Source organism: Bombyx mori, chromosome 8 (genome assembly GCF_030269925.1).
Source record: "Bombyx mori chromosome 8, ASM3026992v2".
Taxonomy (NCBI): domain Eukaryota; kingdom Metazoa; phylum Arthropoda; class Insecta; order Lepidoptera; family Bombycidae; genus Bombyx; species Bombyx mori.
The window spans coordinates 8,459,194-8,485,608 of NC_085114.1; the positions used below are offsets into that span (position 1 = coordinate 8,459,194).

Below are 26,415 nucleotides of genomic sequence, written 5' to 3' on the forward strand. Positions count from 1 at the left end.
CGTTAATTAATTGTTAACTTGATTTTCTTTAATTTTTGACTTCTACGCGTGAAAAATCCTATATATTCCTTTCCTTATATTCCTTATATTCCTTACTGCCAGTCTAGCCCGCTTTTGGGACGGACAATTGCTCGAGTGTTTCCGAAGGAGACCTTTTATGTTGTTTTGGGACTAGGGCTCGAACCTCTGGCTCACGAGATATGTGGAACTGCCAAGATAGTAGAAGCCACTCACTAGAGTATTCCTCGGCAATCTTCCCCGAAGGTCTATATCCGATCGAGACGGAACCGTGGTGACCTGCGGTAACCCCGCGGTTAACATTGTAACCAGATGACAGCACATCGCAAGGACGTTCAGAGTCTTCGAGCCGTAGAGAAGAGAAGACCTAACTGCTCAAGGAGAGTCCCTTCGCAAGTCGCGAAGCACGGCTCTTGCTAGGGTTCGTGTTAGCAACGTCGTCAGGTTTGAGCCCCATGAGCTCGCCTACTAGTTAAGGTTACGCTGATATAGCCTCTCAAGGCTCTCAGTTTAGGTAGGGAAAAAAAATCGCAAGTCACCAGAACAAAATCGAAATCCGTTGAGTTCTGGTGATAAGCTTAGTGAGTTTAATGTTATGGGCTTAGTGTCACGTCGAGCTGTTGTTGCATGTTCGACGAATACGGTGACCAGTGTTTTGGCAAAAATACTCAGATTTTGTTAGAATTTGTTTTAAAATTAGTTAGAATTATTATGCGGTTTTACCCTTATTTACCCTTAAGCCAATTAAGTTATGTTCGAACATTACTCAAAAACGTATATCGCCATTATTTGTTTAAGTACGAGAAAAGTCGTAAAACTTTCTTGAACGAAAAATTTTAAAGTTCTAAATTGCCTAGCGGACGCCTATTAAATTGATTTACGGATTGCAATAAAATTGTAATGCGAATAAATGTGTGTGAGTCACGAAGTATACAAGGGGTGAATGTACATTCGGATGGGGTATACTCAAATCCTGGAATACGGCTATTTCTCATTCCTATCTCGGGATTTTATACATGTATTCAGGTCTAACATTCGTGTTCTTTACACATAATACAATTATGAATTATACGAGAACACAATTCTGCTTTGTTATATCGACGTATTTCTGTAAAAAGATTTCGTAGCTTTTCCTGAGAAAATGAGGTTTATTCGTGTATTTATGTTATTATTATGCATGAAGAATACAATGCCTTTTTTAATTATCTTTTTATTTATTTATTACCTCAATGTTTGGATAATTTCTTTTTCTACACATACCTTACAGTACCAATTTGACGAGATCTAATCGTAATTTCTTTCAACAGCTATTGTAAAACTATAAGGGAAGTTGATTTTTATTAAGGTATTTGGAAAAAAGTCTTTAGTCTACCGCTCCCAATCATCGATTCATCAATTTCTCGTCTGTACATAATTATTTTCATGGATTATTTAGGTCACATGCATTACTAATTTTTGTATTAATAAGTATACTACTTACTACTCATTTATTTAAAAAAAAAACAACGTAATAAGTATTATTTACAAATCTGCATAATTATGTATGGAAATGGAAGGTTTCAATGAAAGAACAAGGAAATAATGCGTCATTATCGCGTCTATCTTGTTAGCAAATTCTAAAAATTGTCAAAATTCGGTGTTGGTAAAATATTAATCTTAGGATTGAATTAGAGTAATCTAGATATTCAAATGCATCATTTGGATGACGCGAGGATAATTGAGTATAGTTACATAAAACACGTTTGAGAATTTTACAAGAACTATTTTTAAGAAAGGAAATTATTTTTATTTGATATCGAAATATTAAGAGGCCATTTCAAAACAAACGGAAAAACCATGATAATTATCATTTGAAGGAGTTAATGTATCGTGCAGAGAGCTACTTACTGGTGACGATTCTCGCTCATGATGTTGCATATGCAAACATTAATTTTGTTACATACTAATTAATTTCAATCGCGATTTTTGCCTTACAACCGACCTGTATTGTTGAATAAAAAATGACAAAGCAAAACCATAGACTTTTTTTAAAAAACTATGTATTTTATTTGCGAACACATTCTGCATAATTCAGAATTGAGAATGGACAGAATGACAGAAAAACTTGAATTTCGAACTCACAACATCCCTTTTACTATCTAGGATCATCGATCCTAGCCGTTGATCTTATTTTTAGGAGAGACTTATTATTGTTCATTTCATTTTGGACCTTACGTTATTGGATCTAGAGCCACGTGTTTGATTAAGGTAACACAGATGGCGGGTTATTGTCACAGATGACAGCTATCATTAAACGGGTGGCCGTTATCAGTGCTCTGACATACGGTATGACGAGGGCATCACGGACAAAGCCGGCACAAAATTATTCATGTCGAATTCGCACTTCAGGGCTAGTGTTGTTTTTCCATTTGAATCTTAATTACAACGCATTCTAGACTGAATTTCGCATACATTTTTGTTCATTTATAAGTATTGCTAGATAGTATACTTTACGGGAATACAGCCTAGTCTCCATTAACCACTTAACCCCAGGAGGGGGATGAGGTCTTTCACCCATTTTGCAATAAGAAGGAAGTGCATTGATCGTGTTAGTTGGTGGTTAATGACTTTGTATTCTATTACGTAGGTTGCAAGATTCAATATTTATGTTAAAATAATGTAGTATTCCACAACTGTATATTTTTAATTTCCTGTATTTCCTGTATGTGTTACCAGTGTCTTTGGAGGGAACCTTTTTTTTTTTAAATCCTATCCTTTTGCTCTTTAAACTTTGGTTTGGTTATACATTACGCGTTATTGAGATTAGAGAGATATATCGGGTACTTACAATCTGGTTATGTAATTTAAAAACACTCGTGTATCCGTCATACAAAATTGAATTCGATCTCCGTTTTCCGCGGAAAATTACGTAACCTCGATCGCTAAGTGAAAGTCGCTGTTCGCTCGGTAAGGTGATCAATTGACTTGATAGATTGATAAGCGTTACATATATAGAAGCATACGAGCGGGTATGTCAGTAAACGATCGGCACGGCGAAAACAGGTGTAAACACAGTTCAATCTGTTTGCTCGTTGGCAAATTAAAGCAATACATGTTTGTTCTGTTGCTGTACCTAAGGACGCGATGATTTTTTTGATCGCAAATGATTTTTACTGTATACGTAATATTTATGTGTGTTTGTAGCTCTTAGTTTCGTGTCCGTGTTTTTATATTTTGTTAAATAGATAGAAAATTAATACGAAAAGAAAAATATTTGTTTAAAGTTCTAAAATCAACATTGAATTATATAAAATTAAAATGCAGATCAAATTTCATAAAATTCTAAATCACAATGGCTTCCTTCCTAAACGAATAAATGTCGGGTACAGGATTAGAATAATTACTTAGAATAATAAAGGTGTAATTTTTCAAAGAGTACAGGTAAATATATCGACGCTTGAAAGGCAAACGTGACTAAACGACAATGCGTGAGTGAACTTTACAGTAGACCAATTTAAAGTTGAAATACCTGAAAAAAATTCTATTTTAACGAATCTAGCTGTAGGATTGAAATGATTTTAATAGACCTAGAAATATATTTTTTTGCGCATCGAATGTGATTATTGCCTATCATTTATGTACAAAGCAGTTATTGTCGCTTAGTCTTTCAAGCATCGATATGTATATTATAATACATACAGAAATCTGTTCGAAATTATGTTGGAAACGAGTTTAAACGCGGCTATCAGTATGGCTCGCGAAGCACCTCTCGTATTATCGGGAGTTGCAGCAAATATTTCCGATAACGTTTGTACAATATGTATATCGTTGCGTGTTCTGTATACGTGATGTCAAGGCTATATATGTATATTGGCATGCCTTTTAAACAGTTGTTCGGTAGGAAAAAATGCATAACACCTATTTTTTTTTTATTGCTTAGATGGGTGGACGAGCTCACAGCCCACCTGATGTTAAGTGGTTACTGGAGCCCATAGACATCCACAACGTAAATGCGCCACCCACCTTGAGATACAAGTTCTAAGGTCTCAAGTAACGACGGCTGCCCCACCCTTCAAACCGAAACGCATTACTGCTTCACGGCAGAAATAGGCAGGGTGGTGGTACCCACCCGCGCGGACTCACCAGAGGTCCTACCACTAGTAATTACGCAAATTATAATTTTGCGGGTTTCATTTTTATAACACGATGTTATTCCTTCACCGTGGAAGTCAATCGTGAACATTTGTTGAGTACGTATTTCATTAGAAAAATTAGTACCCGCCTGCGGGATTCGAACACCGGTGCATCGCTCAACACGAATGGACCGGACGTCTTATCCGTTAGGCCACGACGACTACTATATTTATATTTTAAGTTAAAAAAATAGTACATATTTCCAACCGCGATCAATCCGCTAAATGAATCATATTATTGATAAGTGAAATCGACCTTGGAGACCTTAATGTGAAACTAATGTTAAAATACTTAAAATATATCGTAACAAACATGTTTAAGTGTTTTCGAGAAATACGTTATTACATATTTTCAGATATATCTATGACGATGATTATTTTTATTGTATTATACAAGTATCACTAGATGAAGACCGAGCTTTGCTGTTTTTTTTTTTTTTTGATGTCGCCATCTTGTTTTGTCTTTAAAGCGGTTAGTTGCCCTCAATTACGAAAAATAGTATTATTATTCGCCAATAGATGTCGGGAAGAGTTGATTATTGAAAACACGAATAAAACAACATTTTCTGAAAATAAATCGTAGCTAGATCGATTTATCGCCCCCGAAAGCCCATGTATACTAAATTTTATGAAAAACGTTGGAGCCGTTTCCGAGATTCAGATTATATATATATTAATATACAAGAATTGCTCGTTTAAAAGTATAAGATAAGATTAAAGCAAATATGTTTTCATATTAATAATTCATTTCACGAACATTTATGCAGCGGCTGCATTAAGAACAAAGAGTTCTTTACAAGGCGCGTATCATATATACAGGCCAGGGTTGTGACTGTTGTGAGACGACCTCGTTGGCATACAGACTAAACGAACATATATAATGTACATATATATATATATAACTTAGCACGAGGCACTAATTACGCTCAGCAGGAAGCCCTACACAATGCTTGGGCCACATAAAAATGGTGAAACAGCGAACACGCAAAAACACTTCATAGTGTAAAAATATGTTATATAAAGTATAAGGCTAAGTTAATACGATGCGTAGACATGCCTTACAAGATTACTGTTATTTGAATATTCGAAGGACACAATAATGAGTTACGTTGTTACACGAGCTTCTATAGCATTAGTCCGGTTTACGAAACCAGAACACAGCACCATTGATATAACGATATTTTTTTGTAGATAACATTTAGATATCTTTCTCTTGGTGATTTCCTAAAGTTTGTCGAAATGCGACAGAGCAACGATCAATCTGCGGATCTAATAGCACCGTCTGACCTCGGCGGCGCCGTCGCGGCCGACGCACCCCGCTCCCAGACACTTGCGACTCAGCATTTATTCAAGCCTCTTGCTTCCAGCATGAATATTAGTTTATCGTTCTGTTTTATCGTTCGCCGCAAACAATCTATGTGCTCTGCTCGCGTGATTCTTCACGTAGCTAGAATTTTATAGTACCTACGTGTGTTTTGAGGAAATTAACAATCCACAAGACTTATGGAGTTGGTATTTTTAGACAGCGTAGACGGGTAGATAAACGGTGCCCATACGCACAAAATGCTGCCGGCTGTATTGATATGGGACGCGAAATTTTAATTATATTGGGATATCGACGAACGTAAGATAGCTTTACGGCAGCAACCGGCAAGTACTACCAAGACAGACACGAGTGGGTTCACAATGCGCTTTATCAATGGATTAATCAGGATTACAGAGGAGGAAACAAGATGAACAAATAAGAGAGTTACTAGAACGGACCAAACACGAAGGAATAGTTACAGTAAACACGTGGTCGCTCTCTTGTATCCACTAATCAAAAATCGAACATTCTATAGTCATATAAGATATTTTAGCCACAATGATAGGGGTATTATGGAAATTCGACTTTATTTAGTTGTATAGTTCACCTTTTCGAGCGTAAATATCTTAAAAATCAATATAATGTTTTCCGTTTTTAAAATTTCATAGTTAAAATTTTCAGATACAGAAATTATGTTATCTGCTACGGAATGAATATGTTAGAGGAAGTCTGAAAGTGGCACCTATGACAGAGAAGCTGAGAAGTGCGCGTTTGGGATGGTATGGACATGTGATGAGACGAAATGAAAATGAGGTTGGTAAGAGAGTTTTAACTATGAATGTGGAAGGATTTAGAGGAAGAGGTAGACCTAAGAAGAAATGGATGGATTGCGTGAAAGACGATATGGGTAAGAGGGGAGTGAGCGAAGAAATGGTATATGATAGAAGAGTATGGAAGGAGAAAACATGTTGCGCCGACCCCAGGTGACTGGGAGAAGGGCAGGATAATGATGACAGAAATTATGCTATCTAATATGAAAATTCAACACAATTGACATAATTTACAACTGTTATATTTATTGGATCATCGTTTTCTGTGACGTCCATCACAGAACTATTTACTCGGAGCAATAGTGAACGGAAAATGGCTTGAACGAAGTGGGCGGCATCTTCCAAGTAATTTACTGATTCAATTAATTTATTGACTTCAGACGAGAGAAGGCATTCCGAATTCCTGTTTTATAAATGGATGTATAAAAGGCACGATTACAGTAAATAGAAGTGGCATTTGCTGATTGTAAAATCCTCTCTAGATTTAGAAGTGTACTAGCCGTACTCGTCCGCTTCGCTGGGCATTTAAAATTAACATTATTATTTATTGTCATTATTATTAGGGAGTCCAACACTCACATAAATAAATATTAGCCTATCCATTAAGTACATGTATTTTTTACATGGATACTAAGTTTTAAGTCAATCGGATACATGGTCCAGTAGTTATCCATCCGTAAAAACCACTGTAGATTTATATATTAGTATAGATAAGACTACTTATTCCTTTTATAAAAAGGTTTCAGCTATCCGTTTGAAACAGATTTACCGGTAGCCAGGTTGCTTTTCTAGTTCATTAGGACGGTGGGCGGACTAAAGGGCTAAGCCAGAAGGGATTTTCAGGGTACTGTTTGCTGTCTTATTTATGATGTAAGTAAGCGATTTTCAGAGAATTATTTTGAAAGATTCTTACTCCAAAGATTTTGTTTAAATTTAACGTAACTAGCAAGCAGTTCGATTTTAATTACTTGAAGATTATGCCGAGCACGTGTTCATGTATGTGTAAATAAGAGACTTCTCTAACATATTTGAGTATGTGTGTGTGTAAACCACATTATATTTTGATTTCCGCAATCCAACCACTTTGACCGGTTTTAATTAGTGTCGAGTGTTCTTTGCTAATTTCACCGCTCGTGATGGATCCGCAGTGACTAGTAGTAACCTGTATGCGTCGGGTGCATCCAATGCATGTGTCCCGTGCGTGTAAAGAAATTGTGACAGCGGTGTTACAATCTTGCGGTAGGTCAGGAGTTGAGTGACTGCATTCCGCGTGCAGTCGAATCCAGACGCTCAATGTCCGACTCCGTCCCCACTAAATATAGCAACAAAGTGAACGAACGCAAACTAACCAGCGCCACTTCGTCGCCAACTACTTGATTGCAATACGAATGAGACAGCTAAGCCATGTTATCGTCACGGAGATATCGTCCGCGCGTTACAAATCCTTTTGATCCAGCTACAATGATTAAATCTTTCTAATTCTATAGTATTTTTTACTGGTGGTAGGACCTCTTGTGAGTCCGGACGGGTAGGTACCACCGCCTTGCCTATTTCTGCCGTGAAGCAGTAATGCGTTTCGGTTTGAAGGGTGGGGCAACCGTTGTAACTATACTAAGACCTTAGAACTTGTATCTCAGGGTGGGTGGCGCATTGACGTTGTAGATGTCTATAGGCTCCAGTAACCACTTAATATCAGGTGGGCTGTGAGCTCGTCCACCCATCTGAGCAATAAAAAAAAATCGAACTTTTAAGGGTAATTCCGTAGCAAAATCATAAGGTAATAATTACTGTCTTATTATTACAAGCGTTTTATAGATGTAATTGGAAAAGTCTATATTAGTTGTGAATAAAGTTGTCTGTTTATATGGCTCTAGGCTTCGTCGCGAGATCAATTGTATACCAATATTATTTAAAGCATTCAAATAAATAAAAAAATCCTCATAATTTATGTTATTTTCGAATTAACGAACGAACAAACATCACAATTTTCACAATTATCGCAGTTTTTCTTGAAAACTTCTTTAATTTACTACTGCTGTGTTAATTCATACATATGTACGTACATATGTGCGTAGACTTATACATAGGTACATAGATTTAATAATAAAATAAAATTAGCGTGTTAATATTCAATATTCCACTAAATTTATAATATAAAATTATGTATGGAATCATATTCACGGGTATTTCTAGTTGGGCAGATGAGCCTATTAATAGGAGGTTAAGTTTTTTAACTAGGCATGTATTTTCGAAACCTTCAAAGCAAAACTCAGTTTGTGAACATTCATCATATTTTCTCAAATAGCCGTATTATCGACATCAAGTATTATCTTACGTCTAAAAGCATAAAAGCTAGTTGAGATGTCGTCACGAGACGGACAATGTGGCTGTCGACCTTAGAGAAGTAATTTATTTGCTTATCGGACATAATAATATAATGCGCTAACCGTACATGATAACGGAACAATGAGTGTAAACTCGCCGGCCAGATATCTGCGTACATTAGTGTACACTGAGATAGGCTTATCTCGTTGTGTCAATACTCTTTTGTACTGGCGATATGGGAGTCTATTTGCCCTTAATGCTTCGAGCGCATTCTTCAATGTTGAATAACCTCATGACAATGGACTGACCCATTAGCTGGTCATTTTGTTATATTTTTAAAATTGTTATCTGAACAAATAAACGAGTTCTGTCGCACGTTCCTTTTATCAACGCTTCAGACATGTTTGGTATGTTATCGGCTTGAGTTACTAAATAAATTTTGAATGGCTTCACTGATATCTAGTTGCCATTTAATTGTTTTTTTTGCCGTGAAATGGATGGTTCTTTTGGAAATAACTACGAACAAGTTGTAGTGTGTCAAAAGTATTGGCAATATTGAATAGTTTTTGATATAGTATTACTTTTCAAATTAGATACATAATTAATAAATCGATATTATAATACATAATATAATATAATATAATATAATATAATATTTTCATTAGACAAGTAATACCATACCAATAACACTACTCAATATTGCAATACTTTTGAAGCATACACATCTACATACCTACGTAATATACTTATGTATTTGTTGCGACAAGTACACAGACAACGTAGGAACTCTTTTAATCTTCTTTTTCTTACGATAAAATTATATTTTATTTATTATATATATATATAATTTAATATTTTATTTAATAACCAGAGAAATATATTATATATGTATCAAATTAAATTTTATGATGTGTTCATTACTAAAACTTGTCCGCTAATTACGTAAAACAATCGGCGAGATAAAAAAAAAATCATTCAGTTTTCGTGCACAGCTTTTAGGTAGGTAGGTATCTACAATTGCATTTTAACTGAACTTCAACGAAACACCCACAGACAGTCGCACAGTCACCGTTTTCATTTTGTAAATTTCAGATGTTAGTGAGATTCTCTCCATATTTAGTGGGAACTTTATATTTCTTAGCCTAAAACTTTACGCTTAAAACTAATCTTAATTAAGAACCATAATTTCCCGAGATTTTTCAAAAAACGAACGGTAGCAGATTCATTCCCATTTTTTTTCTTCTAGTGATTAAAAATATTCATGAAGTTGACTCTAATGTCACTTTCAAAAGCGTTGTTAGCTACTGGCATCTTTTTATCAGTTCGACCTTCACAAGAGCAATTGATAAAAGATAACGGGAGTTCTGTAAGCACTTTCTGTGCCATACTTTGAGCTGTATGATCCAATATAGTCGGTAATATACGCTTAATATTTTTTTATTAATCGTATGAGTCATGAACATTATGAATCTATATTTTAAATAAGAAACAACAATAATAATAGGCAACAAAAGTCTTTGACAGTCTTTTTTTTATCGATTGGTTGATGAAACTTCTTGAAGAATATTATAACAAGCAACAAGTGAATTGAGATATCTTTGCGACATCTTATAATTTCGTACAATTGTAAATTCTGATGTAGGTATGAATCATGAACGCAAAGTCCACTTGACATTTAATGAACATCCAGTGGTTCCTTTTTTGAGGTCGGTACGTTATGGTTTACGCGCAGAAGCTGTGTATCGATGACAATATCCCGTATATTAATTTTGTCAAAAAGATTCAGTGTCGTTTTGCGAGATCCTCGAAATAGACACAATAAAGCGATAACGAGCGCGTGCATGCAGTGATCGATCGCACTCACCGTGCGCTCGTAGGCAGTGGACACTCCAGTCAGCTGAGCCGGCGGATGCTGCTTGAAAGATGGTGTTGTCAATGGAATAGTCGCTCCGATCGGACCGCGAGATCCGATGGGTGCACTCGAAGCGAATGCTGCACTGCACGTGGCTCGATCGAGCTTCGAACTCGAATCACGGAGATGCACACACACACGGACCGCGACTGAATGCGTCAAACGTAGGCGACATGCATCGCAACTCTCGCGTGCTGGCTGCGAGAGTGTCGACGAGCGACTGAGAATCGGGCGGGGGGCTGCCGCCGGCACCCGCGCTTCTCCTCGCCGCCCACTTCCTACGATGAATGACAATAATGGAAGACGTTCAACTCGCCCGCAAACCGAATAATATGAATCATTGCATTAGGGTGCAGCTCCGCCCGAGTTCGGCCTGCAAAACTCCACTAGTCCGAATCCGAAGAGAAACGAGTTGAATATTCATGAAAACCTGAATAGTCTCATAGCTAAGTACATATCTCGTATAGATTTGATAGCTCTAGAATCTTGCAGTATCTACATTTTATAAATACATCCTCAACATTTGGTGTCCGACTCAAAGTCGATGTTTGAAATTGCAAGGAAAATTTTATTTCAACCTTTTGTTTCCAGTTACGCGTAGGATCGAGGAGAAAGGAAGTATATGTAGTAAGCAATTAGCACTTTTATGTAGGTACTGTGGTAGACGGCTAGTACACCTCGGCGTCGGACGCGGCAGCGACGCCGCCACTAATCTTATCGGCGTTAATCTAATCCGGCACAACACCCTCCCTTGTGTTTTCTTCCAATCGTGTGCACTCGAGGTAAATTAGAAGTTTTCCCCGAGGAGTCTACAATGAACTGTTACAGAAATCAGTCTAAGTAGTAAAAAATACTACTATCAAGATATTCTATCAACGATGAGTAGATAAATTAATAGTTTTAATGTTTAAATGTTCTTTACATAAGCAAAGAAAATTATAATAGTTTATCTTCGTGTCCAGTTTCACATAGTTTTCCAGAATGTACCTAAGCATGGTATATTTATTTTTAAATTGAAATGATATCGCGGCTGGAGTGACCGGCGTATCATGGCCGGTGCCATGATATTGCGAACTTTTATTTTTGTTTTGTCGGATCCTTAAAGTTCATCTCGTCTAGACCGGTTCGCCCACGCCTACGCTCCGCACAGATTTCTGCATCTTGCAACCAACCCGCCGTACGAGTTGCTTTATAGTCCTTTTTATCCTTTTGCAATGCCTCTAGATATATAAAGCCTTACCAGCGCGTTAATAGATACCTTGTATAAAATACCTTTTACAATATTCCCGTCGCATTTTAGAAAACCGGCATCCTCCCTGTAGTGTGTAAATTAATATCTGAGATAAACCTATTCGTTGAATAAGATATGTATACTCGTAGAAGTGTGGTACTAGTGAGAAAAGTGTTTTTTTTTCGTAATAGTTCAATTTTTTTTTAAGTTAAGGAAAATTATTTTCTGCTTTCTATCTACAAAAGTCGTGTTCAGCAGTGGAATGCAATTTATATTCTTCTCCTAGGTTGAAACGATTACCATACTGAATTTTGTTTCAGTGGTTTCGGCGTGACAATGTCACAGACAGGCAGAGCTACTTATGTACATACGTACGTAATGGTGTTTGCTATATAACTTCTAAGATCTCTAAATGACAAAACAATTTTTTGCAACATCCGATTGTGACGAAATTTAAATTTTGCTCCAAATTAATCTCATTCTAATTTAGTGAACAAATAAACTGACAAAAAAAGGTGATTTATGTTCTGTTATTTTTTTATTCTTATTCGCTTTCTATTCTAATCACTATCTTCAATGTACTTCAATATTTTTCAACACCGTCTTTTACGGTATCTTTGTATGTATTGATAGTTCGAACGCCCACAAAATTTATTTACCCATTACACAATTTCACATCGTGAAATGTAAACACGCATAGGGTAGTAACACGTTAACCAGATGTTATCATTTCTCCTACAAAAACGCTAGTGCGGGACTGGCATCTGGTTATCGGAATTAGTTTTTGTGCGCAAACAGCTGATACAATTCAGTTTCTATATATCTAATTCTTTCAAATAATCTGAGATCAAGTAATGACACTTTTTACTAGACTGTCTATGAATTCGTCCCTTAGAGTTGACGAAAAACAAACCAAATGGAGGCATTTAATTGAAGATAAGAAAAAAAAAATGTTGGACACCACATATGGAAACAAAACATAAGATCAAGAAGACGAAGGGATGAAATTGAACCTCATTTTTTCTATATAACCGAATCTAAACCTATGTGTTGACGATATAAGAAAAGAGGAACAAACAAAAGCATTAAATCATGGCAAATAATCACTAACTCAAATATATTACTTTCTGTTCTCGGATAAATTTACTAATCTAATCAAAAAAGCATTACAACTTTGAAAAGGATAAACTAATAATATATATAAATATTGTTAGATTTTTGTTTCTATTGTTTGTTGATTACTTCAAATATTAAGTAAAACGAAGTAAAAGTTAAGTGAATAACATTACGTTAAATGTCAAAAGGCTCTATTGAAAATTGAGATAGTATTTTCTCCCAGTATTACATATTAATAATTATTTTTAATTGTTGCTAAGAACTTTTAATACTTAAAAGACATGTGCCATTATTAAAACTAAGAGATTTGTAGTAATTTTCATTAAATTTCATTATAATTCTTACAAAATTGTGTATTTTATCAGTACTATGTTAGCCGCGTCAGTTCCCTGGCAGTCAAATACAGAAAAAATTAAATATCTCACAATCTACTTAAAAAAGTGACTGGCCCGATTTGGAACAAGATAATCATTAGATTAGCCATCATATATACCCGAATTTATAATAATTTGATTTAATAACTGTAGTAAACAAAATATCCTCAAGAGTTACCCAACTTTTGTATAATCACCCATATATATTTTTAAGAATTAAGTAATATACATCAAGTTATAGTAGTTGTAAAATATCTCTACATACGAAAGAAAATATATGTCTTTTCGAACAACTCAACGCGTTTCAAACTTTTATTAGTAAAGAAAAATAAGTATGACCGTCAAGGCTTTGGATTGAAATATTAAAGGCTGAAATTAATATTTTTCATCAGTGGCTTTCTCTTCGTAAGCATACCGGAACGAATACCTCTGGTAAACGTAAATGCGACAGTTCGGAGCTTTAAGCTACAAAGTCGTATTAATCCGGAAAAGAATAGCGCTCGCTTTGTGAGCCTTGAACGAACAAGGTAAGTAAAATACGTAATTTATGTGTGCCCTTTCAACAAATACTTTTTTATGTTTTTTATATTGCACGGACGGATGGACAAGCTCACGGCTTAGCTGGTGTTAAATGGACAACGAAGTCTATGGACAGCAGAATGTGAATACTTTGAAGTACCCAGTTTGAAGTCGTCGTGGCCTAAAGGATAAGACGTCCGGTGCATTCGTATATAGCGATGCAACGGTGTTCGAATCCCACAGGCGGGTACCAATTTTTCTAATGAAATACGTACTTAACAATTGTTCACGATTGACTTCCACGGTGAAGTGAATAACATCGTGTAATAAAAATCAAAACCCGCAAAATTATAATTTGCGTAACTACTGGTGGTAAGACCTCTTGTGAGTCCGCACGGGTAAGTACCACCACCCTGCCTATTTCTGCCGTGAAGCAGTAATGCGTTTCGGTTTGAAGGGTGGGGCAGCCGTTGTAACTATACTGAGACCTTAGAACTTATATCTCAAGGTGTGTGGTACATTTACGTTGTAGATGTCTATGGGATCCAGTAACCAATTAACACCAGGTGGGCTGAGAGCTCGTCCACACATCTAGGCAATAAAACAAAACCCATCTTGAGGCACAAGATCTATGTTTCAATTGTGTAGTATAACGAAGTATAAGGTATACCCTGACCCTCTTAGTTCTGTCTGTCGGACCCAAGCCGGAACGCTTGAATGCTTTACGGCAAAAATGTACCGGGTGGTTGTACCTAAGCGCGAGGGCTTGTAATACGCTCTACTACCAGTGACTACACAAATTAAAAACGTTTATCTAAGTAGATTTTATATGTAGTCACTATTTTAACAATGATATAATAATATATCGAGGGGTAAAAATATTTTTGGTATTAGTATCAACAATTCGATGTTTTTAATTGAACTTTAATAAAGTTTATCGCATTAAAATATCTGAAGAAGTTTATTGGTTTATGATATTTTTTCAAAATTGCAAACTTTAAACGGCTCTCCTGTAAAGTTGCAAAAACGTCACTTAAACAAAATACTTAACGGTAGGCAGGGGCTTGGCTCTACCCCTGGCATTGCTGAAGTCCATGGGCCGTATGCTCAACTGCCTACAAGGGCCATAAAATAAAAAATAACCTTTCAACCCGCGATATAGGAGTCGTTGCAAGCGCACATGTACTACTATTGACGCCTGATTTGAAACCAACAGTGCCTCATCTAATTTAAAAAAGGAAAAATCAAGTTCATATTACTATTTTGGACGACCGATGAAGCTCAGGGTCGCATATACCCGTATCTTATGATGACCTAAAGCCGTACAAATTATTATAATAAAAAAAGTTTTTGACTTGTCGGATTTATAACTTAAAAAAAATACTAATTCTTATAAATAGTGTACTGTAAATCAGAATTCGAAAGGTACATTCTTAATTAAATAGCGATGACAGCTTATTTTTCAAATGACTATGCTATACAAAATAAACAGAAACCAGTCTATTATAAATTGGTTCAGAATTGCTGCTATGTTATTCATAATTAAAACCTGATCGTACGTACGTGATCTTCATTAATTTTAGACATCAACAAAGAGGACAATTATCAAAACTGGTTTTTAAAAGGACAAGCATTGCGGAAAGGGCAAGGTTCTAAGTACATTTCAAAGTCTAATGGCACTTTGCAAACATTTTCTGTGAACTGCGCGAACAACGCTTAACCCCAGATGAGCCATGAGTTCATTTGCTAATAAAAAAAGATATGTATGTAAGATATGAAACAAATCTACGAAAATGTAATCCTTAGGATTACATCCATTCATTTATCTTACGCCGAAGCTCGGTAGCGTATTACGTTGACATAAAGTTCATTTCTCAAACTTTATTACAAACTTGTACAACTTTATCGAATAACAATAATTTGTTACCAAGTTAATACTTGGTCGGTGAAATATTTAGTTTATTTATTTTCTTTAACATTTATAGGTTTTATAAAATTGAGAAATTGTACATTTGATTCTCTATTAAGGCTTTGGCCAGCTTGTTGGTAAATTCGTCATTGTCACCAACGAATATTTGCTAAAAAAATAAATAATATAGTTGTTGTGAAATTCAGTAGAAGAGATTTCGTTTCGGAAGCAAATGGTGTGTGAAAAAACATCGCTCGGAAGGCGCTGATTAAAGCAATACACACAAGTGGAAAGAGTGAATCCTACTCCGAGAGCCGCAAGGAACAGAAATAATTTAGATACGTATTACCTAGAAACGAAATGAGCTGATTTAACGTAAAAGTAAAATGTTGTGTAATTGTATCGTGTACAGATTGTTGATTTGAAAACTTTCTTTTTTTTAAGCTATTGCATAGCTTTTATCGCGGGCCTTGAGCGCGGCGACCGAATCATGAAATTCCGTAACGAAAAAAACCTTACACCCGTCACTCCGCCTCCATGTAGCTCGCGTTCAACACATTCACACGTTGCGCTTGTGTAGTGTTTGTGAATAAGCGCGTGGCGTAACGTCACACTGCATGCGCATCATGAAAAGTCTGCCCATCTCTCTCTCGGGCGGTCTAGCTTATGAGTGTGACGGGGACAGTTAATGTTTTGCTTTTATTAATGTTTAATATAGCGTGGTCTTGTTTTATTATTGTTTTAATATTAAATTATCATTATCTAATTATGATTGCATAAGTTGATAAAAAATGCTATGCAATAGCTTTACCGCAGCAGTTCCCGAGTACCAAACGTTTGTTTTTTTTTCTTGGATGGGTGGACGAGCTCACAGCCCACCTGGTGTTAAGTGGTTACTGGAGCCCATAGACATCTACGACGTAAATGCGCCACCCACCTTGAGATATAAGTTCTAAGATCTCAAGTATAGTTACAACGGCTGCGCCACCCTTCAAGCCGAAACGCATTACTGCTTCACGGCAGAAATAGGCAGGGTGGTGGTACCTACCCGCGCGGACTCACAAGAGGTCCTACCACCAGTAAAACGATAGATACTCGAAGAATTACTAAAATGATTTGTTTTACTGGAACTCGCGTTGACGTCACGAAACTCTAATCTTATCAGCTCTTCGAGTATTTTGTCCCGTGCCGGTCGCTGTACCGCGTAATCACAGAGAACGCTTATAAAGTACTCTTTTTTGTTGTTGTATAAAATGTGAAAATTTTTAGGAGAGAATCCAGTTGCCCGACGAGGGCGATAAAGAAACCACGAAATTGGATTTCTCGATATAATCTGATGCTGTTAGTGACACGTTCGGACGTCCGCGCCACGAAGCGAAACCTCGAAACCAGCGGTTTTGTTGTGTTTCACAAACACTCCGTGGCTTTCACGTGAATGTGTACATGTATATAATAATATGGGCGCAAACACCACTATTGACAATAATTAACATAATAATAATATATAGTTTAGTTTATTCTACGTTATTATTGATTTATTATTAGCAAGATGAAACTGTTATTTTACCGTCACTACATAGTACAAAACAAAGTCGCTTTCTCTGTCCCTATGTATGCTTAAATCTTTGAAACTATGCAACGGATTTTGATGCGGGTTTTTTAATAGATAGAGTGATTGAAGAGGAAGGTTTATATGTATAATAACATCCGTTAAATAGTGGAGAAATCAATAATAAATTACAGTTTCCGAAGCGAAGCGAGGGCGGGTCGCTAGTATTTAATATTTAGCAGACACTGTTTTGATGTGAAAATGTTTAGCATATGTTTAATGTTTATATTATTGTTTAAGAACACAAATGACTGTATAAATAATTAAATATTAATTAAGCATAAATATTAATAATAATTTATATTATAATTAACAGTAATAATTTAATTAAGTATTGAAATTGTTATGCAAATGATGATGGCGCCATCTACCATTAGGCTGGATAATAACAATGTAAGTTTGTATAAGTTAAAAGTAATTTATGTAAAATAAATTAATGTCAGAGTCATCTAAAAATCATTAGAATATGTATTGTGAATATTAAGCTATATTTTATGAATTGTTTCGCAGTAATTACATTTGTTTATATAAAACAAGTTGTAGTTCCTACAACCAACACAAAATCGCTAATTGTGTAAGCACTAAGACGTGGCTTTTTGTAATAAGCAAGTAATATTAAAGTTTTATAGAATTGTATTGTATTTTCATTGTAAAATAACTTATGTGTGAAAGCCCTGACGTGACGCCGACATATATAAGTACAAAGTATGACACGAATTTTACACCTTTCTAGATTAGGATAGTTTTTTGGGTGAAGTTTGAATGAGATTCGCAGAATCTTGTTGGTTTTTAATGCTCCAAATACGTAGACGAGTTCAAAGGCCCCTTGGAATAAGTAGCCACCGAAACCCAAAGCCATTATATAACATGAATACCTTGAACCATGTGATTAACACTCAATTGTAATGTTTAACCTTTGAACTTTCAAACTTCAACTGTCACGCGATAAAAATAGTCCGGACGATGATAGCAATCTGTGCGAGATCATAATACGCCCACCGCCAGAAATGAACTACATGAATTATTAAAATTTTATTATTTATACTTATTGTACACACAAAGAAAATACAATAAAAAACAGATTTAAAGAATGTCTAAATCAATGTACAAAGGCGAGCTTAACTCATTCATGAGTTTTCTTCCAGCAAACCAATAGCAGAGTGAAATACGATGTATAAGAGGGGAATAGTGTACAATATAAATTAACTACAATATAAATTAATTATTATATAATTTAACTTATCCAAAAAATAAAATTTTATATTTCAGTCAGAATTAATTCGCTCTGAGGTTTTTGTAAGTAATATGTTTGTCAGTGCAACTATTGGTTATTGAATAACCTGTTTCATTTGGTTATCTACACGTCGTATACGGCACCATATAAAAAAGTAAATAATCGAAACCTAATATTTCTTTAATTCTAATTATACATCTCTTTTGAAGTTTCGACTGATTTACATTCACTAGCAGACCGTTCCGTTTTGTACTTACGGTAAAAACAGAAAAAGGAAAATTTTCAATTTAATACGAACTAACATTAGTGATATTCTTTCGCCAGTTCTTCTGTTGACTCGTCCTCATTATCATCAGTCCAGTGACGTCCACTTCTCGAGACGGTCTTGCTCCAAGGTTCGCCAGATTCCTTCAAGTTTCCATAATGACGGGGGCCTGTCATTGTGGAAACTTGAAAACCTGGATTCTTAGAAGTAAGGCAATTTAAAATCACTAATAGAACTAACATTAAAGTGTGTTGACCTCTACTATGTAATGAAATAAATCACGCCAGTCTCAGAAACACAAAAGGTATTAAGACATACTTGTGAACGTCAAAAAAAAAGAAATTTCTTTACCTACCCAATTTATTCGATCAATCTTTCATAAGCACGATTCACCAAGCGGCGTTTCTCAGAAAACTCACCATCGTCATTAAGATGATAAAAAGTGATAACGTTAATGATTTCAACTTATCTTTAAGTTCGACGACTTTTTCGATTTCGCACTATCTTGATTGCGTTAAGCGTTACAATAAAGTACTTAGATAATTCAGTAATCGTTTTAAATAGGTACGAGAAAAGAATATGTTAATCACGAAAAAACATTGCATTTGAGCAGATTTATTATTGTTTATTTGAAAAAAGATATCTTAATTAGAGTCGTCATATACCCTAAACTTAAAAAAGGTAAGAATACAGATACCTACAGCTAATCCACAGAGCAAACTAGGATGCCAATTAAATCTACACGGAGTCCTCATTTCGTCTAAATTAAGTTTACAAACAGTAAATTTAACAAATTTTAAGCTTATTGTATTGCAATGAAATCATATCATCATCATCATTCTCCTGCCCTTCTCCCAGTCACTTGGGGACGACGCAGCTTGTTTTCTCCTTCCATACCCCTCTATCATATACCATTTCTTCGCTCAATCCCCTCTTACACGTATCGTCTTTCACGCAATCCATCTATTTCTTCTTAGGTCTACCTCTTCGTCTATATCCTTCCACATTCATACTTAACACTCTCTTACCAACCTCATTCTCATTTCGTCTCATCACATGTCCATACCATCCCAAACGCCCACTTCTCAGCTTCTCTGTCACAGGTGCCACTTTCAGTCTTCCTATAACATATTGATTCCCTATTCTATTCATTCTCGTTACTCCATCACACATCCATCGCAACATTCATCGCATCTCTGCTGCATGCAGTTGCAATTAAATTTTACACAATTGCAGATTAATAAATGTGGGCGATATACGAGAGAACTTCGGAAACTTTTTTTTTTATGATTGAAGGATTATTGGTGGCCCGGAGGCCTTTCCAATTTCACCAGGACAGGTGAAGAGCAAAGGCTCAGCCAGGAGGAGTGCGATTTGCTAACAGCTGCCCGAGCGCCTCCGAAGGACCCCTAACAAATCAAGATTTGGAAACGTCTGTCGGCAGCCTTTGGATTACATTGCGACTTCTCTAAACATTAAACTAATAAAACGACTAGTATTTATATTTCACACTATGAATTTATAAATAAAACATAACAATAATAATTACACATACGGTAATGAGCTCACGGCGCATCTGCTATTTAGTGAAGCCTACTTCACAATGTGGATCCTGCCTACCTTGAGACTTAAGTTCTAAGTCTAAATTCTATAGACTAACGGCTGTCCCACCCAGTTTCTACCTAGCTAAATTGTATAAGTAATAATACTCAGGTGCTATCCTCCTATCTATTTATGTGAAAAAGCAGTTATGCGTTCTTGCCGAGAGGGCGAACGCCTTATTTATTATACTTTGGTGATGTCCAAAAATCAGAAAGAATGTCAAAAATTATCCATTATTAATAATAATAAAACGTTATAACTATGTATAATCCGAAAAAGCAATATAAGTTCTAAAGCTGTTTAGTTGAACTCACAGGAAGCGAAGTTTCTCCCGGTGCGATTTCGAATTTTATTACGATAACGGGATCCTCGTATTTTTAATTTAAGTATAAAACTTTGACTTCGGTTATCAAGCAGTCGTAACGAAGTTTTCTTTGAATAAACTTCTAGTTTGAGTTAAAAAACAGGTTTTGCATAACTGTCGCGATGTAGCTTTAAACTTCAAAAGTGAATGATATAGTGTAGTTTGTTGCGTAATTTTGAGTTCTAGAGTATTCTTGGTCTATGTATGGTTATTAAAGCCGAACCAAGGATATTTTTCCTCTGAAAGAAAACACTTTAGTAACAATTCGATTGGGCGAATAGTTATTACATTTAAAATAGAAGTAAACGTTAAAAATACTAATACCATCTTAGACCAGCCATTTCAGTTAGATATCTGAATTATAGCCCTTCAACCATTTATAACCCTTTCAACCGAAACGCCTGCAGACGAAACTTTTTCACGGCAGAAATAGGCGGGCGGTTACCTACCTGTGCGTGCTCACAAGACGCGAACCACCTGTAAAGCTATGGTAAGGTTAAGTCCTTTTAATAAAAAAAAACCTCAGCATCTGAAACCAATTCAAGAACCTTTGGAAATAAATTATATTGATAACCTCTTGAAGGAAATCTGTCATATTCCCACCATACCATTAAGACAAAACGCATTGACCGTAATCTCGTATGATACCGCAATTAAAGGCTCTATTGATTAAAGGCGTAATTAAACAGTACATAATAAAAACGAACAGCTATTTAAAAGCAAACTTCTATTGAAGGCGAGTTAAGGTACCAAAGCAAGTTAACAGAATCCGACGAAGAACTAAAGCTAATTCTGTCACGTCGTGTAACCTCTGAAATATTGATGTTTTATAAGTTTCTAGGTGTCGTAACCTCAGAAGGTAAATCTTGCAAGATCGTTTTTATGTTCTTCGCTGTCGTTTTTTATTCTGAATAACTGAGATTTAGAATGATCAAGGAATCAATGGAAGTTGGTCAATAGAAGATGGTCGTCAAAGGTGTAAGCAGTTGGTCAATAGAAGATGGTCGTCAAAGGTGTAAGCAGTTGGTCAATAGAAGATGGTCGTCAAAGGTGTATGCTAACTGTTTTTATTGCTTTAGAAACCCTAGATGTAGAGACAATCACATGGACCTCTTAGCTATCATTGAAGGATACCACAACTGGAATGCCGCCACTTAGCTTAATAAATGAAGCGAATTCTCATATATATGCATGCCTTAGATTTCATACTTGAAGCGTATCGATGCTTTACGGCAGAAAAAATATAGATGTTGGTAGTTAGCAATAGTACACAGTTATTAATAGTACACATGAAAACATGTTTTATTATAACGGGTTCGACAGTCGAGCTATATATTTCTCCTTTTTTCTTATCTTTTCCGCTTATTCATTAAATTTACTTGAGGCCGCAAGCCTTTGTACACAGATAAAAGTGTAGGGTGTCTAAAAGCATGACGCACATTGGTTTTGACGTCATTAACGACGACGACGTACTAGTTCACGAGTAGAAGGCTTTATATATTTAGATCTGTCCGTGACATCGGAAACTGTTATATTAATACAGTAATGTAACATTAGAGCAATACTTGTCCTAGGGTTATAGGATAAATTAGAATTTTATTAGTTCATATTCTAGCGTCGGAACGGTACTTCGATAAAGCTATGCTTTATGATAATCGCGTTATCTTTGCTGCCACTGACTACTCCCCGAATCCTGATCACGCCGGAGCCACCGTCGACGCCCTAGACACGTAAGTTCTTACGAATCCATCAGATCCAATAACCGTTCCATTAGACGCTTTTAGCTCTAACACTAGGAACAGGCTCAAGGACTCCGGTACCCGTACTCGTCGAACTCGGCAAAGAGTCCGACTAGCCTAAACATCAGCCCGCTGAGTTTCTCGCCGGATTTTCTCAGCGGGTCGCGATTTCGATCCGGTAGTAGATTCATTCACGAAGCAGTTACTCTTGAGTTGTTAGATCTCCTTTGGAGGCACTCGGAAAGCTGTTAGCAAATCCCTTCCCTCCTGGCTGAGCCCTTGCTCACCCACCTGTCCTGGTGATACTGGAAAGACCATTGTATTGAATGACGAAAACTTTTTTTAACTTTCGATTTTAATTTATTTGTTTTGTTCTGAAGATGAGCGCGAACAAAAAGACAAAACAGCTGCTTTATTTTGTATTGGTCTTCTTTAATTATCCCCTTTCTATTTTAATTACTTTTCTTCAATGTACAAACACACTAGATTGTACCGTTTTATTACATGTATTGATTGACGATGATCTATTTCGACATTGATAATAGTTTCTCTAACTAATTCACGAAAATATTTAACATGCTTAACATAGTTTAAACCACATAGTTATTATGCACAACCACAGCCTTTATGACAACATTCCATTCTGCAAATAGTTCATGACTCCTGACCTCGGGAAAGCGGGTTCGCTTTGATATTCAATTTGCTTTAGCAATTGAGGTGCGCAATTTGTGCACACATCTTTCATGCCTTTATAAAGTACGGCGACGATTTTTAAAAATATAAAATTTTGTTATTAATAGGAACATGCAGCGAATTTTATTGCAATTAACATGAAGTAGTGTTACAATAGCTTTTTAAACATCTAAATTGAATAAATAAATTGGTTGGTTTTAAAGTAGCTTAAGTTTTATAGAAAAAAAGCCATTAAGATACGCTAGCGTGTGATTCTTTAATTGAACCGAGCTGAAGTTGTTTGGCTTTTAAAGCTTCATCCAGGTGTAGCGGCGGTGATTATATTTGCAATAAACGAACGTTTTTTTACACGTGCACCTATCTATTCTAGCGGTAAAGCGCATTGTAACATAGAACGTGCCATATGTACGTGCATTACTGCAGCCGCAATTGATTAGAGATAATAGAACCGGTGAAAACTAAAAATACACTGGTGCAATTTACTGGTGGTAGGACGTCTTGTGAGTCCGCGCGGGTAGGTACCACTGCCCTGCCTATTTCTGCCGTGAAGTAGTAATGCGTTTCGGTTTGAAGGGTAGGGCAGCTGTTGTAACTATACTAAGACCTTAGAACTCATATCTCAAGGTGGGTGGCGGCATTTACTTAGTAGATGTCTATGGGCTCCAGTAACCAATTAACACCAGGTAGGCTGTGAGCTCGTCCACCCATCTAAGCAATACAAAAAAAAAAGCATGTTTCCTTAAATTTTATTTTCGTGGAGAAAATCAATTTCAAATATGCCAAATAGCAATTATTATAATTCTGCGCGGCTGGTTGTGCGTATCGTGATACTATTATCCAAATATTGAGGCACTAATTTTTTTTGTTGTTTTTTATTCATATTACATGAATATATTTAAGCTTCTGTCCTTTGAATGATAAACTAAAGGCCACGTACGTTCGACTTTACAAATCGCCACACACGAAGTTTTTCTTTATAAGATCACGTTCGCTCGGTGAGAACGAAATGATACAAAATAACGTTTTTAATATTCCGAACACCGTTTTATTGCGTGCCTTTTGAGGCGGAGCAAATTAATGGCGATTACATTTGTTATGTTAATTTATCGTTTTGATAACAATAAACTCGTTTTTGGGTGTCGTATAAAATCGAATTTAACACAACGGTTATCTAATTTTTTTTTTGGCACGTTACTTGTTTTATTATATTTTTAAACTAAACTAAACACGTGCGAGAATTTCGAACGTTTTGTTCATTTATTTTTTTATTCTTTAGATAAGCAAACGAGTTCACGACCTATGTGATGTTAAGTGGTTGGCGATGTCCATAAACTTCGGAATCTGAATAAAGCAACCATTTTATTAACCTTGAGTTCAAATTTAATATAGTTTATTTTTATCAAGGCAATTTATATATTTAGTACGGTCATAATATTTTTATAATATAGATTGATCTAAAAGATATGAAGTGTTCGGTGCTTAATAGACAAGTCAAAATGTAGAATCGCATTGAATGATGCTATCTATGTCGTAAAATTTTGACAAATATCAAATCCCTGTATCCCCCTGTAATCCCAAGGTAGGTTAGTGGTACCTATCCGTGTGGACTCACAATACGTCCTACCATCAGTGATAACGCAAATTATAATATTGCCGGTTTGATTTTAAAAGTCAAGTCAATCGTGAACACTTAGTAATTATGTGTTTCATTAGTAAAGTTGGTACTTGTATGTAGGATTCGAACACCGTTGCAACGCTTGATACGAATGCACTGGGCGTCTTATCCATTGGGCTGCGAAGACTTCATAGGCCACGAAAACTTCATAGGCCACGAAAACTTCAGATTACAATTATAATATGTTCGTAAGTAATCTGTGGTATTTTTGCAAAAATTAGGTAAAAGTTATGAAATTTTTAATTTGGTTATTTTAAGTGTATTTTTCAATAAAAACTACACTATTAAAATTTAACAATGTATTATAATAACATTCTAATCAATAATTTTTTAAAATAACAAAAATATATTGAGTAAAATATAATGAAATCGTAAAAATGAACAAAGAATTAAATAAATAATAAATAGGTGTTCTCATAAATGGGTTTGAAAAAACAATATCACTTATAATATAAGTAGCTTCTTTATTTGCATATCGCTAGTGAAATCACGCAACATTAACAATGTTAAATAGATTGCATACACGTACTCGCATATCCCAAGACACGACACGACGGGACGGGAAACGGCTTGGAACGGTTTCTTAGATTTTGTAGTTTAACATAAGTATTATCGTAATGTTTCTTGAAATATAAATATTCTTTGTTAATTTTTTATTTTATTTCTCCACTAGCTGACCCGGCAGACTTCGTAGTGCCTCAATCGATAAATAAAATACACATCAAGGGGACACATCAAAGGAAAAATAAAATTGTTTGTTTTTATATAATTCCGAGCTTTCTATATTTTCTCACCTTTTAAACCTTCCAGGGACTTCCACGAATAATTCAAGACCAAAATTAGCCAAATCGGTCCAGCCGTTCTCCAGTACGAACAGCAATTCATTTTTATATATAGAGATTATTATTGTAGATGGGTAGGCGAGTTCACGTCCCGTCCGGCGTTAAGCGCTTACTGGAGCCTGTGGACACCATAACCAGAAAGCTACTAAGCTTATCGACATGTCAATTGGAGTGGCTGTCAAGTAGTGTTTTTTTATTTCTTTCGACTTTTTATCCGAAGAAAATATAAAAAATTGAGAATATTTTGGTTTATTTAAATAGAAATCAATGCCATATCGTCTTTTCGCATTAAAACTGTATAATCTCAAAACTTACTAATTTTACAGGAGAGCGTTTTAAAGGTTCAACATGTGATATTTTTAATATTAAGCATCTTTGCAACGTTTATTTTTTAATTTTTACCAGTTACATTATCTGTCTTTTAAAGTAAGATAATTATATAAAGATAGTTATATAAGATAATAAATTATGTATTAATTTTGTTAATAGTAGTCAAAACATAGTACATAACAGTAGGAAACAAAAAAAAAAACTAAAACTAAACTACGCTCTTTGGACAGTATTTATTAGAAAAATACTGGTGATACCAAATGATTTCGGATATTAACTCAATTTGGAATGTTTTTGGAAATTGTACACTTTTAATGCGAAAAGACGACATGTCAGAGTTATGATTTGAG

At 35.6% G+C, this 26,415-nt stretch overlaps 1 protein-coding gene across 3 annotated transcripts in view; it reads right to left on the reverse strand.

Moving 5' to 3' along the window:
• LOC101745493 (protein alan shepard) overlaps window positions 1-26,415 on the reverse strand; it is a 150,775-nt gene that overhangs the window by 76,464 nt on the left and 47,896 nt on the right. Inside the window, exon 1 of one of the 3 annotated variants that reach the window (XM_004932221.5) lies at window positions 10,516-10,839. The exons of the other annotated variants lie outside the window; for them this stretch is intronic. The gene's annotated coding sequence lies outside the window, so the exon portion shown is untranslated. Of the gene's footprint in view, window positions 1-10,515; window positions 10,840-26,415 lie in introns of those variants that run through there. 3 annotated transcript variants of the gene reach the window in all.